This window comes from Electrona antarctica (genome assembly GCF_951216825.1).
Source record: "Electrona antarctica genome assembly, chromosome: 1".
Taxonomy (NCBI): Eukaryota; Metazoa; Chordata; class Actinopteri; order Myctophiformes; family Myctophidae; genus Electrona; species Electrona antarctica.
The window spans coordinates 53,534,424-53,547,361 of NC_136806.1; positions in this window are offsets into that span (position 1 = coordinate 53,534,424).

A 12,938-nucleotide genomic window follows, 5' to 3' on the forward strand; every position below is an offset into this window, starting at 1 on the left:
TGACTTGAGTGGGGTTTGAACTCACCATCTCCTGATCATGTGGCAGCGTCCTAACACACTGAGCCACTGGGTCCAGACAATTCACATTGCTTTTTTGTTTGTTTTGTTCTGGTACCATCTGGTAACCAATCTGGTACCAGACAACTAGGGTTGGGGTTAGGGTTAGGGTTAGGTGATGGACAAGATGGAAGTGATGATGAATGATGATTTTAACTGACAAGAAAGAAAACAGGTAACAATCAGTTGTGCAAAAAAACCAATAGTTTTTTTGGGTAAGCCAGACAGGAGAGCATTACAATAATCAAGCCTGCTGTTTGTTTACTTCTCCTGAAATCGGTCTTGAAAGTAAAGACTTGAGTGGGGTTTGAACTCACCATCTCCTGATCATGTGGCAGCGTCCTAACACACTGAGCCACTGGGTCCAGACAATTCACACTGCTTTTTTGTTGGTTTTCTTCTTCTGAAATCGGTCTTTAAAGTAAAGACTTGAGTGGGGTTTGAACTCACCATCTCCCGATCATGTGGCAGCGTCCTAACACACTGAGCCACTGGGTCCAGACAATTCACATTGCTTTTTTGTTGGTTTTCTTCTTCTGAACTCGGTCTTGAAAGTAAAGACGAGTGCGGTTTGAACTCACCATCTCCTGATCATGTGGAAGCCTCCTAACACACTGAGCCACTGGGTCCAGACAATTCACACTGCTTTTTGGTTGGTTTTCTTCTTCTGAAATCGGTCTTGAAAGTAAAGACTTGAGTGGGGTTTGAAATCACCATCTCCTGATCATGTGGCAGCGTCCTTACACACTGAGCCAATGGGTCCAGACAATTCACAGTGCTTTTTTGTTGGTTTTCTTCTTCTGAAATCGGTCTAGAAAGTACAGACTTGAGTGGGGTTTGAAATCACCATCTCCCAATCATGTGGCAGCGTCCTTACACACTGAGCCAATGGGTCCAGACCAATTCACAGTGCTTTTTTGTTTGTTTTCTTCTCCTGAAATCGGTCTTGAAAGTAAAGACTTCAGTGGGGTTTGAAAAATGGTGAAAATCACGGAAAGCGAAAGGCTATAGTCCATGGTCTCGGAGGGCATGCTATAATATGTCGTTTTTCACGATTTCAGAGGATTTGAAAAAATGGTGAAAATCACGGAAAGCGAAAGGCTATAGTCCATGGTCTCGGAGGGCATGCTATAGTATGTCGTTTTTCACGATTTCAGAGGATTTGAAAAAATGGTGAAAATCACGGAAAGCGAAAGGCTATAGTCCATGGTCTCGGAGGGCATGCTATAGTATGTCGTTTTTCACGATTTCAGAGGATTTTAAAAAATGGTGAAAATCACGGAAAGCGAAAGGCTATAGTCCATGGTCTCGGAGGGCATGCTATAGTATGTCATTTTTCACGATTTCAGAGGATTTTAAAAAATGGTGAAAATCACGGAAAGCGAAAGGCTATAGTCCATGGTCTCGGAGGGCATGCTATAGTATGTCGTTTTTCACGATTTCAGAGGGTCTGAAAAAATGGTGAAAATCACGGAAAGCGAAAGGCTATAGTCCATGGTCTCGGAGGGCATGCTATAGTATGTCATTTTTCACGATTTCAGAGGATTTAAAAAAATGGTGAAAATCACGGAAAGCGAAAGGCTATAGTCCATGGTCTCGGAGGGCATGCTATAGTATGTCGTTTTTCACAATTTCAGAGGATTTGAAAAAATGGTGAAAATCACGGAAAGCGAAAGGCTATAGTTCATGGTCTCGGAGGGCATGCTATAGTATGTAGTTTTTCACGATTTCAGAGGATTTGAAAAAATGGTGAAAATCACGGAAAGCGAAAGGCTATAGTCCATGGTCTCGGAGGGCATGCTATAATATGTCGTTTTTCACGATTTCAGAGGATTTGAAAAAATGGTGAAAATCACGGAAAGCGAAAGGCTATAGTCCATGGTCTCGGAGGGCATGCTATAGTATGTCGTTTTTCACGATTTCAGAGGATTTGAAAAAATGGTGAAAATCACGGAAAGCGAAAGGCTATAGTCCATGGTCTCGGAGGGCATGCTATAGTATGTCGTTTTTCACGATTTCAGAGGATTTAAAAAAATGGTGAAAATCACGGAAAGCGAAAGGCTATATAGTCCATGGTCTCGGAGGGCATGCTATAGTATGTCATTTTTCACGATTTCAGAGGATTTTAAAAAATGGTGAAAATCACGGAAAGCGAAAGGCTATAGTCCATGGTCTCGGAGGGCATGCTATAGTATGTCGTTTTTCACGATTTCAGAGGGTCTGAGAAAATGGTGAAAATCACGGAAAGCGAAAGGCTATAGTCCATGGTCTCGTAGGGCATGCTATAGTATGTCGTTTTTCACGATTTCAGAGGATTTGAAAAAATTGTGAAAATCACGGAAAGCGAAAGGCTATAGTCCATGGTCTCGGAGGGCATGCTATAGTATGTCGTTTTTCACGATTTCAGAGGATTTGAAAAAATTGTGAAAATCACGGAAAGCGAAAGGCTATAGTCCATGGTCTCGGAGGGCATGCTATAGTATGTCGTTTTTCATGATTTCAGAGGATTTGAAAAAATGGTGAAAATCACGGAAAGCGAAAGGCTATAGTCCATGGTCTCGGAGGGCATGCTATAGTATGTCGTTTTTCACGATTTCAGAGGATTTGAAAAAATGGTGAAAATCACGGAAAGCGAAAGGCTATAGTCCATGGTCTCGGAGGGCATGCTATAGTATGTCGTTTTTCACGATTTCAGAGGATTTGAAAAAATGGTGAAAATCACGGAAAGCGAAAGGCTATAGTCCATGGTCTCGGAGGGCATGCTATAATATGTCGTTTTTCACGATTTCAGAGGATTTGAAAAAATGGTGAAAATCACGGAAAGCGAAAGGCTATAGTCCATGGTCTCGGAGGGCATGCTATAGTATGTCGTTTTTCACGATTTCAGAGGATTTGAAAAAATGGTGAAAATCACGGAAAGCGGAAGGCTATAGTCCATGGTCTCGGAGGGCATGCTATAGTATGTCGTTTTTCACGATTTCAGAGGATTTTAAAAAATGGTGAAAATCACGGAAAGCGAAAGGCTATAGTCCATGGTCTCGGAGGGCATGCTATAGTATGTCATTTTTCACGATTTCAGAGGATTTAAAAAAATGGTGAAAATCACGGAAAGCGAAAGGCTATAGTCCATGGTCTCGGAGGGCATGCTATAGTATGTCGTTTTTCACGATTTCAGAGGGTCTGAAAAAATGGTGAAAATCACGGAAAGCGAAAGGCTATAGTCCATGGTCTCGTAGGGCATGCTATAGTATGTCGTTTTTCACGATTTCAGAGGATTTGAAAAAATTGTGAAAATCACGGAAAGCGAAAGGCTATAGTCCATGGTCTCGGAGGGCATGCTATAGTATGTCGTTTTTCACGATTTCAGAGGATTTGAAAAAATGGTGAAAATCACGGAAAGCGAAAGGCTATAGTCCATGGTCTCGGAGGGCATGCTATAGTATGTCGTTTTTCACAATTTCAGAGGATTTGAAAAAATGGTGAAAATCACGGAAAGCGAAAGGCTATAGTCCATGGTCTCGGAGGGCATGCTATAGTATGTCGTTTTTCACGATTTCAGAGGATTTGAAAAAATGGTGAAAATCACGGAAAGCGAAAGGCTATAGTCCATGGTCTCGGAGGGCATGCTATAGTATGTCGTTTTTCACGATTTCAGAGGATTTGAAAAAATGGTGAAAATCATTGAAAGCGAAAGGCTATAGTCCATGGTCTCGGAGGGCATGCTATAGTATGTCGTTTTTCACGATTTCAGAGGATTTGAAAAAATGGTGAAAATCACGGAAAGCGAAAGGCTATAGTCCATGGTCTCGGAGGGCATGCTATAGTATGTCGTTTTTCACGATTTCAGAGGATTTAAAAAAATGGTGAAAATCACGGAAAGCGAAAGGCTATAGTCCATGGTCTCGGAGGGCATGCTATAGTATGTCGTTTTTCACGATTTCAGAGGATTTGAAAAAATTGTGAAAATCACGGAAAGCGAAAGGCTATAGTCCATGGTCTCGGAGGGCATGCTATAGTATGTCGTTTTTCACGATTTCAGAGGATTTGAAAAAATGGTGAAAATCACGGAAAGCGAAAGGCTATAGTCCATGGTCTCGGAGGGCATGCTATAATATGTCGTTTTTCACGATTTCAGAGGATTTGAAAAAATGGTGAAAATCACGGAAAGCGAAAGGCTATAGTCCATGGTCTCGGAGGGCATGCTATAGTATGTCGTTTTTCACGATTTCAGAGGATTTGAAAAAATGGTGAAAATCACGGAAAGCGAAAGGCTATAGTCCATGGTCTCGGAGGGCATGCTATAGTATGTCGTTTTTCACGATTTCAGAGGATTTAAAAAAATGGTGAAAATCACGGAAAGCGAAAGGCTATATAGTCCATGGTCTCGGAGGGCATGCTATAGTATGTCATTTTTCACGATTTCAGAGGATTTTAAAAAATGGTGAAAATCACGGAAAGCGAAAGGCTATAGTCCATGGTCTCGGAGGGCATGCTATAGTATGTCGTTTTTCACGATTTCAGAGGGTCTGAAAAAATGGTGAAAATCACGGAAAGCGAAAGGCTATAGTCCATGGTCTCGTAGGGCATGCTATAGTATGTCGTTTTTCACGATTTCAGAGGATTTGAAAAAATTGTGAAAATCACGGAAAGCGAAAGGCTATAGTCCATGGTCTCGGAGGGCATGCTATAGTATGTCGTTTTTCACGATTTCAGAGGATTTGAAAAAATGGTGAAAATCACGGAAAGCGAAAGGCTATAGTCCATGGTCTCGGAGGGCATGCTATAGTATGTCGTTTTTCATGATTTCAGAGGATTTGAAAAAATGGTGAAAATCACGGAAAGCGAAAGGCTATAGTCCATGGTCTCGGAGGGCATGCTATAGTATGTCGTTTTTCACGATTTCAGAGGATTTGAAAAAATGGTGAAAATCACGGAAAGCGAAAGGCTATAGTCCATGGTCTCGGAGGGCATGCTATAGTATGTCGTTTTTCACGATTTCAGAGGATTTGAAAAAATGGTGAAAATCACGGAAAGCGAAAGGCTATAGTCCATGGTCTCGGAGGGCATGCTATAATATGTCGTTTTTCACGATTTCAGAGGATTTGAAAAAATGGTGAAAATCACGGAAAGCGAAAGGCTATAGTCCATGGTCTCGGAGGGCATGCTATAGTATGTCGTTTTTCACGATTTCAGAGGATTTTAAAAAATGGTGAAAATCACGGAAAGCGAAAGGCTATAGTCCATGGTCTCGGAGGGCATGCTATAGTATGTCATTTTTCACGATTTCAGAGGATTTAAAAAAATGGTGAAAATCACGGAAAGCGAAAGGCTATAGTCCATGGTCTCGGAGGGCATGCTATAGTATGTCGTTTTTCACGATTTCAGAGGGTCTGAAAAAATGGTGAAAATCACGGAAAGCGAAAGGCTATAGTCCATGGTCTCGGAGGGCATGCTATAGTATGTCGTTTTTCACGATTTCAGAGGATTTAAAAAAATGGTGAAAATCACGGAAAGCGAAAGGCTATATAGTCCATGGTCTCGGAGGGCATGCTATAGTATGTCATTTTTCACGATTTCAGAGGATTTTAAAAAATGGTGAAAATCACGGAAAGCGAAAGGCTATAGTCCATGGTCTCGGAGGGCATGCTATAGTATGTCGTTTTTCACGATTTCAGAGGGTCTGAAAAAATGGTGAAAATCACGGAAAGCGAAAGGCTATAGTCCATGGTCTCGTAGGGCATGCTATAGTATGTCGTTTTTCACGATTTCAGAGGATTTGAAAAAATTGTGAAAATCACGGAAAGCGAAAGGCTATAGTCCATGGTCTCGGAGGGCATGCTATAGTATGTCGTTTTTCACGATTTCAGAGGATTTGAAAAAATGGTGAAAATCACGGAAAGCGAAAGGCTATAGTCCATGGTCTCGGAGGGCATGCTATAGTATGTCGTTTTTCATGATTTCAGAGGATTTGAAAAAATGGTGAAAATCACGGAAAGCGAAAGGCTATAGTCCATGGTCTCGGAGGGCATGCTATAGTATGTCGTTTTTCACGATTTCAGAGGATTTGAAAAAATGGTGAAAATCACGGAAAGCGAAAGGCTATAGTCCATGGTCTCGGAGGGCATGCTATAGTATGTCGTTTTTCACGATTTCAGAGGATTTGAAAAAATGGTGAAAATCACGGAAAGCGAAAGGCTATAGTCCATGGTCTCGGAGGGCATGCTATAATATGTCGTTTTTCACGATTTCAGAGGATTTGAAAAAATGGTGAAAATCACGGAAAGCGAAAGGCTATAGTCCATGGTCTCGGAGGGCATGCTATAGTATGTCGTTTTTCACGATTTCAGAGGATTTGAAAAAATGGTGAAAATCACGGAAAGCGAAAGGCTATAGTCCATGGTCTCGGAGGGCATGCTATAGTATGTCGTTTTTCACGATTTCAGAGGATTTTAAAAAATGGTGAAAATCACGGAAAGCGAAAGGCTATAGTCCATGGTCTCGGAGGGCATGCTATAGTATGTCATTTTTCACGATTTCAGAGGATTTAAAAAAATGGTGAAAATCACGGAAAGCGAAAGGCTATAGTCCATGGTCTCGGAGGGCATGCTATAGTATGTCGTTTTTCACGATTTCAGAGGGTCTGAAAAAATGGTGAAAATCACGGAAAGCGAAAGGCTATAGTCCATGGTCTCGTAGGGCATGCTATAGTATGTCGTTTTTCACGATTTCAGAGGATTTGAAAAAATGGTGAAAATCACGGAAAGCGAAAGGCTATAGTCCATGGTCTCGGAGGGCATGCTATAGTATGTCGTTTTTCACGATTTCAGAGGATTTGAAAAAATGGTGAAAATCACGGAAAGCGAAAGGCTATAGTCCATGGTCTCGGAGGGCATGCTATAGTATGTCGTTTTTCACGATTTCAGAGGATCTGAAAAAATGGTGAAAATCACGGAAAGCGAAAGGCTATAGTCCATGGTCTCGGAGGGCATGCTATAGTATGTCGTTTTTCACGATTTCAGAGGATTTGAAAAAATGGTGAAAATCACGGAAAGCGAAAGGCTATAGTCCATGGTCTCGGAGGGCATGCTATAGTATGTCGTTTTTCACGATTTCAGAGGATTTGAAAAAATTGTGAAAATCACGGAAAGCGAAAGGCTATAGTCCATGGTCTCGGAGGGCATGCTATAGTATGTCGTTTTTCACGATTTCAGAGGATTTGAAAAAATGGTGAAAATCACGGAAAGCGAAAGGCTATAGTCCATGGTCTCGGAGGGCATGCTATAGTATGTCGTTTTTCACAATTTCAGAGGATTTGAAAAAATGGTGAAAATCACGGAAAGCGAAAGGCTATAGTCCATGGTCTCGGAGGGCATGCTATAGTATGTCGTTTTTCACGATTTCAGAGGATTTGAAAAAATGGTGAAAATCACGGAAAGCGAAAGGCTATAGTCCATGGTCTCGGAGGGCATGCTATAGTATGTCGTTTTTCACGATTTCAGAGGATTTGAAAAAATGGTGAAAATCATTGAAAGCGAAAGGCTATAGTCCATGGTCTCGGAGGGCATGCTATAGTATGTCGTTTTTCACGATTTCAGAGGATTTGAAAAAATGGTGAAAATCACGGAAAGCGAAAGGCTATAGTCCATGGTCTCGGAGGGCATGCTATAGTATGTCGTTTTTCACGATTTCAGAGGATTTAAAAAAATGGTGAAAATCACGGAAAGCGAAAGGCTATAGTCCATGGTCTCGGAGGGCATGCTATAGTATGTCGTTTTTCACGATTTCAGAGGATTTGAAAAAATTGTGAAAATCACGGAAAGCGAAAGGCTATAGTCCATGGTCTCGGAGGGCATGCTATAGTATGTCGTTTTTCACGATTTCAGAGGATTTGAAAAAATGGTGAAAATCACGGAAAGCGAAAGGCTATAGTCCATGGTCTCGGAGGGCATGCTATAGTATGTCGTTTTTCACGATTTCAGAGGATTTTAAAAAATGGTGAAAATCACGGAAAGCAAAAGGCTATAGTCCATGGTCTCGGAGGGCATGCTATAGTATGTCGTTTTTCACGATTTCAGAGGATTTGAAAAAATGGTGAAAATCACGGAAAGCGAAAGGCTATAGTCCATGGTCTCGGAGGGCATGCTATAATATGTCGTTTTTCACGATTTCAGAGGATTTGAAAAAATGGTGAAAATCACGGAAAGCGAAAGGCTATAGTCCATGGTCTCGGAGGGCATGCTATAGTATGTCGTTTTTCACGATTTCAGAGGATTTGAAAAAATTGTGAAAATCACGGAAAGCGAAAGGCTATAGTCCATGGTCTCGGAGGGCATGCTTTAGTATGTCGTTTTTCACGATTTCAGAGGATTTGAAAAAATGGTGAAAATCACGGTAAGCGAAAGGCTATAGTCCATGGTCTCGGAGGGCATGCTATAGTATGTCGTTTTTCACGATTTCAGAGGATTTGAAAAAATGGTGAAAATCACGGAAAGCGAAAGGCTATAGTCCATGGTCTCGGAGGGCATGCTATAATATGACGTTTTTCACGATTTCAGAGGATTTGAAAAAATTGTGAAAATCACGGAAAGCGAAAGGCTATAGTCCATGGTCTCGGAGGGCATGCTATAGTATGTCGTTTTTCACGATTTCAGAGGATTTGAAAAAATGGTGAAAATCATGGAAAGCGAAAGGCTATAGTCCATGGTCTCGGAGGGCATGCTATAGTATGTCGTTTTTCACGATTTCAGAGGATTTGAAAAAATGGTGAAAATCACGGAGAGCGAAAGGCTATAGTCCATGGTCTCGGAGGGCATGCTATAGTATGTTGTTTTTCACGATTTCAGAGGATTTGAAAAAATGGTGAAAATCACGGAAAGCGAAAGGCTATAGTCCATGGTCTCGGAGGGCATGCTATAGTATGTCGTTTTTCACGATTTCAGAGGGTCTGAAAAAATAGTGAAAGTCACGGAAAGCGAAAGGCTATAGTCCATGGTCTCGGAGGGCATGCTATAGTATGTCGTTTTTCACGATTTCAGAGGATTTGAAAAAATTGTGAAAATCACGGAAAGCGAAAGGCTATAGTCCATGGTCTCGGAGGGCATGCTATAGTATGTCGTTTTTCACGATTTCAGAGGATTTGAAAAAATGGTGAAAATCACGGAAAGCGAAAGGCTATAGTCCATGGTCTCGGAGGGCATGCTATAGTATGTCGTTTTTCACGATTTCAGAGGATTTGAAAAAATGGTGAAAATCACGGAAAGCGAAAGGCTATAGTCCATGGTCTCGGAGGGCATGCTATAGTATGTCGTTTTTCACGATTTCAGAGGATTTGAAAAAATGGTGAAAATCACGGAAAGCGAAAGGCTATAGTCCATGGTCTCGGAGGGCATGCTATAGTATGTCGTTTTTCACTATTTCAGAGGATTTGAAAAAATGGTGAAAATCACGGAAAGCGAAAGGCTATAGTCCATGGTCTCGGAGGGCATGCTATAGTATGTCGTTTTTCACGATTTCAGAGGATTTGAAAAAATTGTGAAAATCACGGAAAGCGAAAGGCTATAGTCCATGGTCTCGGAGGGCATGCTATAGTATGTCGTTTTTCACGATTTCAGAGGATTTGAAAAAATGGTGAAAATCACGGAAAGCGAAAGGCTATAGTCCATGGTCTCGGAGGGCATGCTATAGTATGTCGTTTTTCACGATTTCAGAGGATTTGAAAAAATGGTGAAAATCACGGAAAGCGAAAGGCTATAGTCCATGGTCTCGGAGGGCATGCTATAGTATGTCGTTTTTCACGATTTCAGAGGATTTGAAAAAATTGTGAAAATCACGGAAAGCGAAAGGCTATAGTCCATGGTCTCGGAGGGCATGCTATAGTATGTCGTTTTTCACGATTTCAGAGGATTTGAAAAAATGGTGAAAATCACGGAAAGCGAAAGGCTATAGTCCATGGTCTCGGAGGGCATGCTATAGTATGTCGTTTTTCACGATTTCAGAGGATTTGAAAAAATGGTGAAAATCACGGAAAGCGAAAGGCTATAGTCCATGGTCTCGGAGGGCATGCTATAGTATGTCGTTTTTCACGATTTCAGAGGATTTGAAAAAATGGTGAAAATCACGGAAAGCGAAAGGCTATAGTCCATGGTCTCGGAGGGCATGCTATAGTATGTCGTTTTTCACGATTTCAGAGGATTTGAAAAAATGGTGAAAATCACGGAAAGCGAAAGGCTATAGTCCATGGTCTCGGAGGGCATGCTATAGTATGTCGTTTTTCACGATTTCAGAGGATTTGAAAAAATGGTGAAAATCACGGAAAGCGAAAGGCTATCGTCCATGGTCTCGGAGGGCATGCTATAGTATGTCGTTTTTCACGATTTCAGAGGATTTGAAAAAATGGTGAAAATCACGGAAAGCGAAAGGCTATAGTCCATGGTCTCGGAGGGCATGCTATAGTATGTCGTTTTTCACGATTTCAGAGGATTTGAAAAAATGGTGAAAATCACGGAAAGCGAAAGGCTATAGTCCATGGTCTCGGAGGGCATGCTATAGTATGTCGTTTTTCACGATTTCAGAGGATTTGAAAAAATGGTGAAAATCACGGAAAGCGAAAGGCTATAGTCCATGGTCTCGGAGGGCATGCTATAGTATGTCGTTTTTCACGATTTCAGAGGATTTGAAAAAATGGTGAAAATCACGGAAAGCGAAAGGCTATAGTCCATGGTCTCGGAGGGCATGCTATAGTATGTCGTTTTTCACGATTTCAGAGGATTTGAAAAAATGGTGAAAATCACGGAAAGCGAAAGGCTATAGTCCATGGTCTCGGAGGGCATGCTATAGTATGTCGTTTTTCACGATTTCAGAGGATTTGAAAAAATTGTGAAAATCACGGAAAGCGAAAGGCTATAGTCCATGGTCTCGGAGGGCATGCTATAGTATGTCGTTTTTCACGATTTCAGAGGATTTGAAAAAATGGTGAAAATCACGGAAAGCGAAAGGCTATAGTCCATGGTCTCGGAGGGCATGCTATAGTATGTCGTTTTTCACGATTTCAGAGGATTTGAAAAAATGGTGAAAATCACGGAAAGCGAAAGGCTATAGTCCATGGTCTCGGAGGGCATGCTATAGTATGTCGTTTTTCACGATTTCAGAGGATTTGAAAAAATGGTGAAAATCACGGAAAGCGAAAGGCTATAGTCCATGGTCTCGGAGCGCATGCTATAGTATGTCGTTTTTCACGATTTCAGAGGATTTGAAAAAATGGTGAAAATCACGGAAAGCGAAAGGCTATAGTCCATGGTCTCGGAGGGCATGCTATAGTATGTCGTTTTTCACGATTTCAGAGGATTTGAAAAAATTGTGAAAATCACGGAAAGCGAAAGGCTATAGTCCATGGTCTCGGAGGGCATGCTATAGTATGTCGTTTTTCACGATTTCAGAGGATTTGAAAAAATTGTGAAAATCACGGAAAGCGAAAGGCTATAGTCCATGGTCTCGGAGGGCATGCTATACTATGTCGTTTTTCACGATTTCAGAGGATTTGAAAAAATGGTGAAAATCACGGAAAGCGAAAGGCTATAGTCCATGGTCTCGGAGGGCATGCTATAGTATGTCGTTTTTCACGATTTCAGAGGATTTGAAAAAATGGTGAAAATCACGGAAAGCGAAAGGCTATAGTCCATGGTCTCGGAGGGCATGCTATAGTATGTCGTTTTTCACGATTTCAGAGGATTTGAAAAAATTGTGAAAATCACGGAAAGCGAAAGGCTATATAGTCCATGGTCTCAGGGGGCATGCTATAGTATGTAGTTTTTCACGATTTCAGAGGATTTGAAAAAATGGTGAAAATCACGGAAAGCGAAAGGCTATAGTCCATGGTCTCGGAGGGCATGCTATAGTATGTCGATTTTCACGATTTCAGAGGATTTTAAAAAAATTGTGAAAATCACGGAGGCTGGGTTGTAAAATGAACCAATGTCCGGGGGTAAATTGAGTCAATGGGAATCACTATTCATATTTTTTTTTTAATTAAGTCTTTGCTACTCAAATTATAATGTAATGAGTAATGTACATACTCAGTTAAGAGAGGTTTGCAATATTGTATTAACAATATTGCAAATATAAGGTTCTGAATAACACACTTTATTTAATTGTCTTAATATTGTTTAAATAATAAATAAACAAATAAATAAGACTATTTGCAAAAGGGAAAACTGTTATTATATTATTATCGATAAGTGAATACATTATCTGTTCAAGTTTAAGCTTTTAACATTCAAATATCATGTGGTTCAACTTACCTCTCGACTTGGATCAACTTACCCCTTACCTGGGGCAAATTGAGCCACATTGCCACTTTTTTTTAAAAGGTCATATTTTCATGGCCCTTTGTCATAGATGCTTACTCATCATTTCAATTGATAGAAGACATCCTGAAATATGGGTAGATCATTAGATTTTACTGCCATCTCATTTTGCCTTGCTTCCAGGACAACTTAAGCAAAAAGTGGTTAATCTTACCCCGTTCTCCAACAAGCATTCGTCTGACAACACCGTCGCTCCCGACATGCTCTGCCGGTTACAACTAACCCGCTGCCAGGTTGATGTAAAATGTAATGCAAACATTTACAGAGTGTTCAGCATGGGAAATTACGGTACATAGGATTCCGGTCACCTGACGCTCAGGTGCCTATATGCATATTACCGTATGGCATGTTACCATGACACTGTTGCCATGACAACGCCCAATCACATTCCTGGCACCACCCTTTTTTATTTTTTTACTCTTTTTAAATGCGCACCCTCACTCATCCAACAAATGGTGCCTCCCATACCACCAATCCTCAAATGTCCTTTTGAACATAGACCAATCCCCTCACACAATA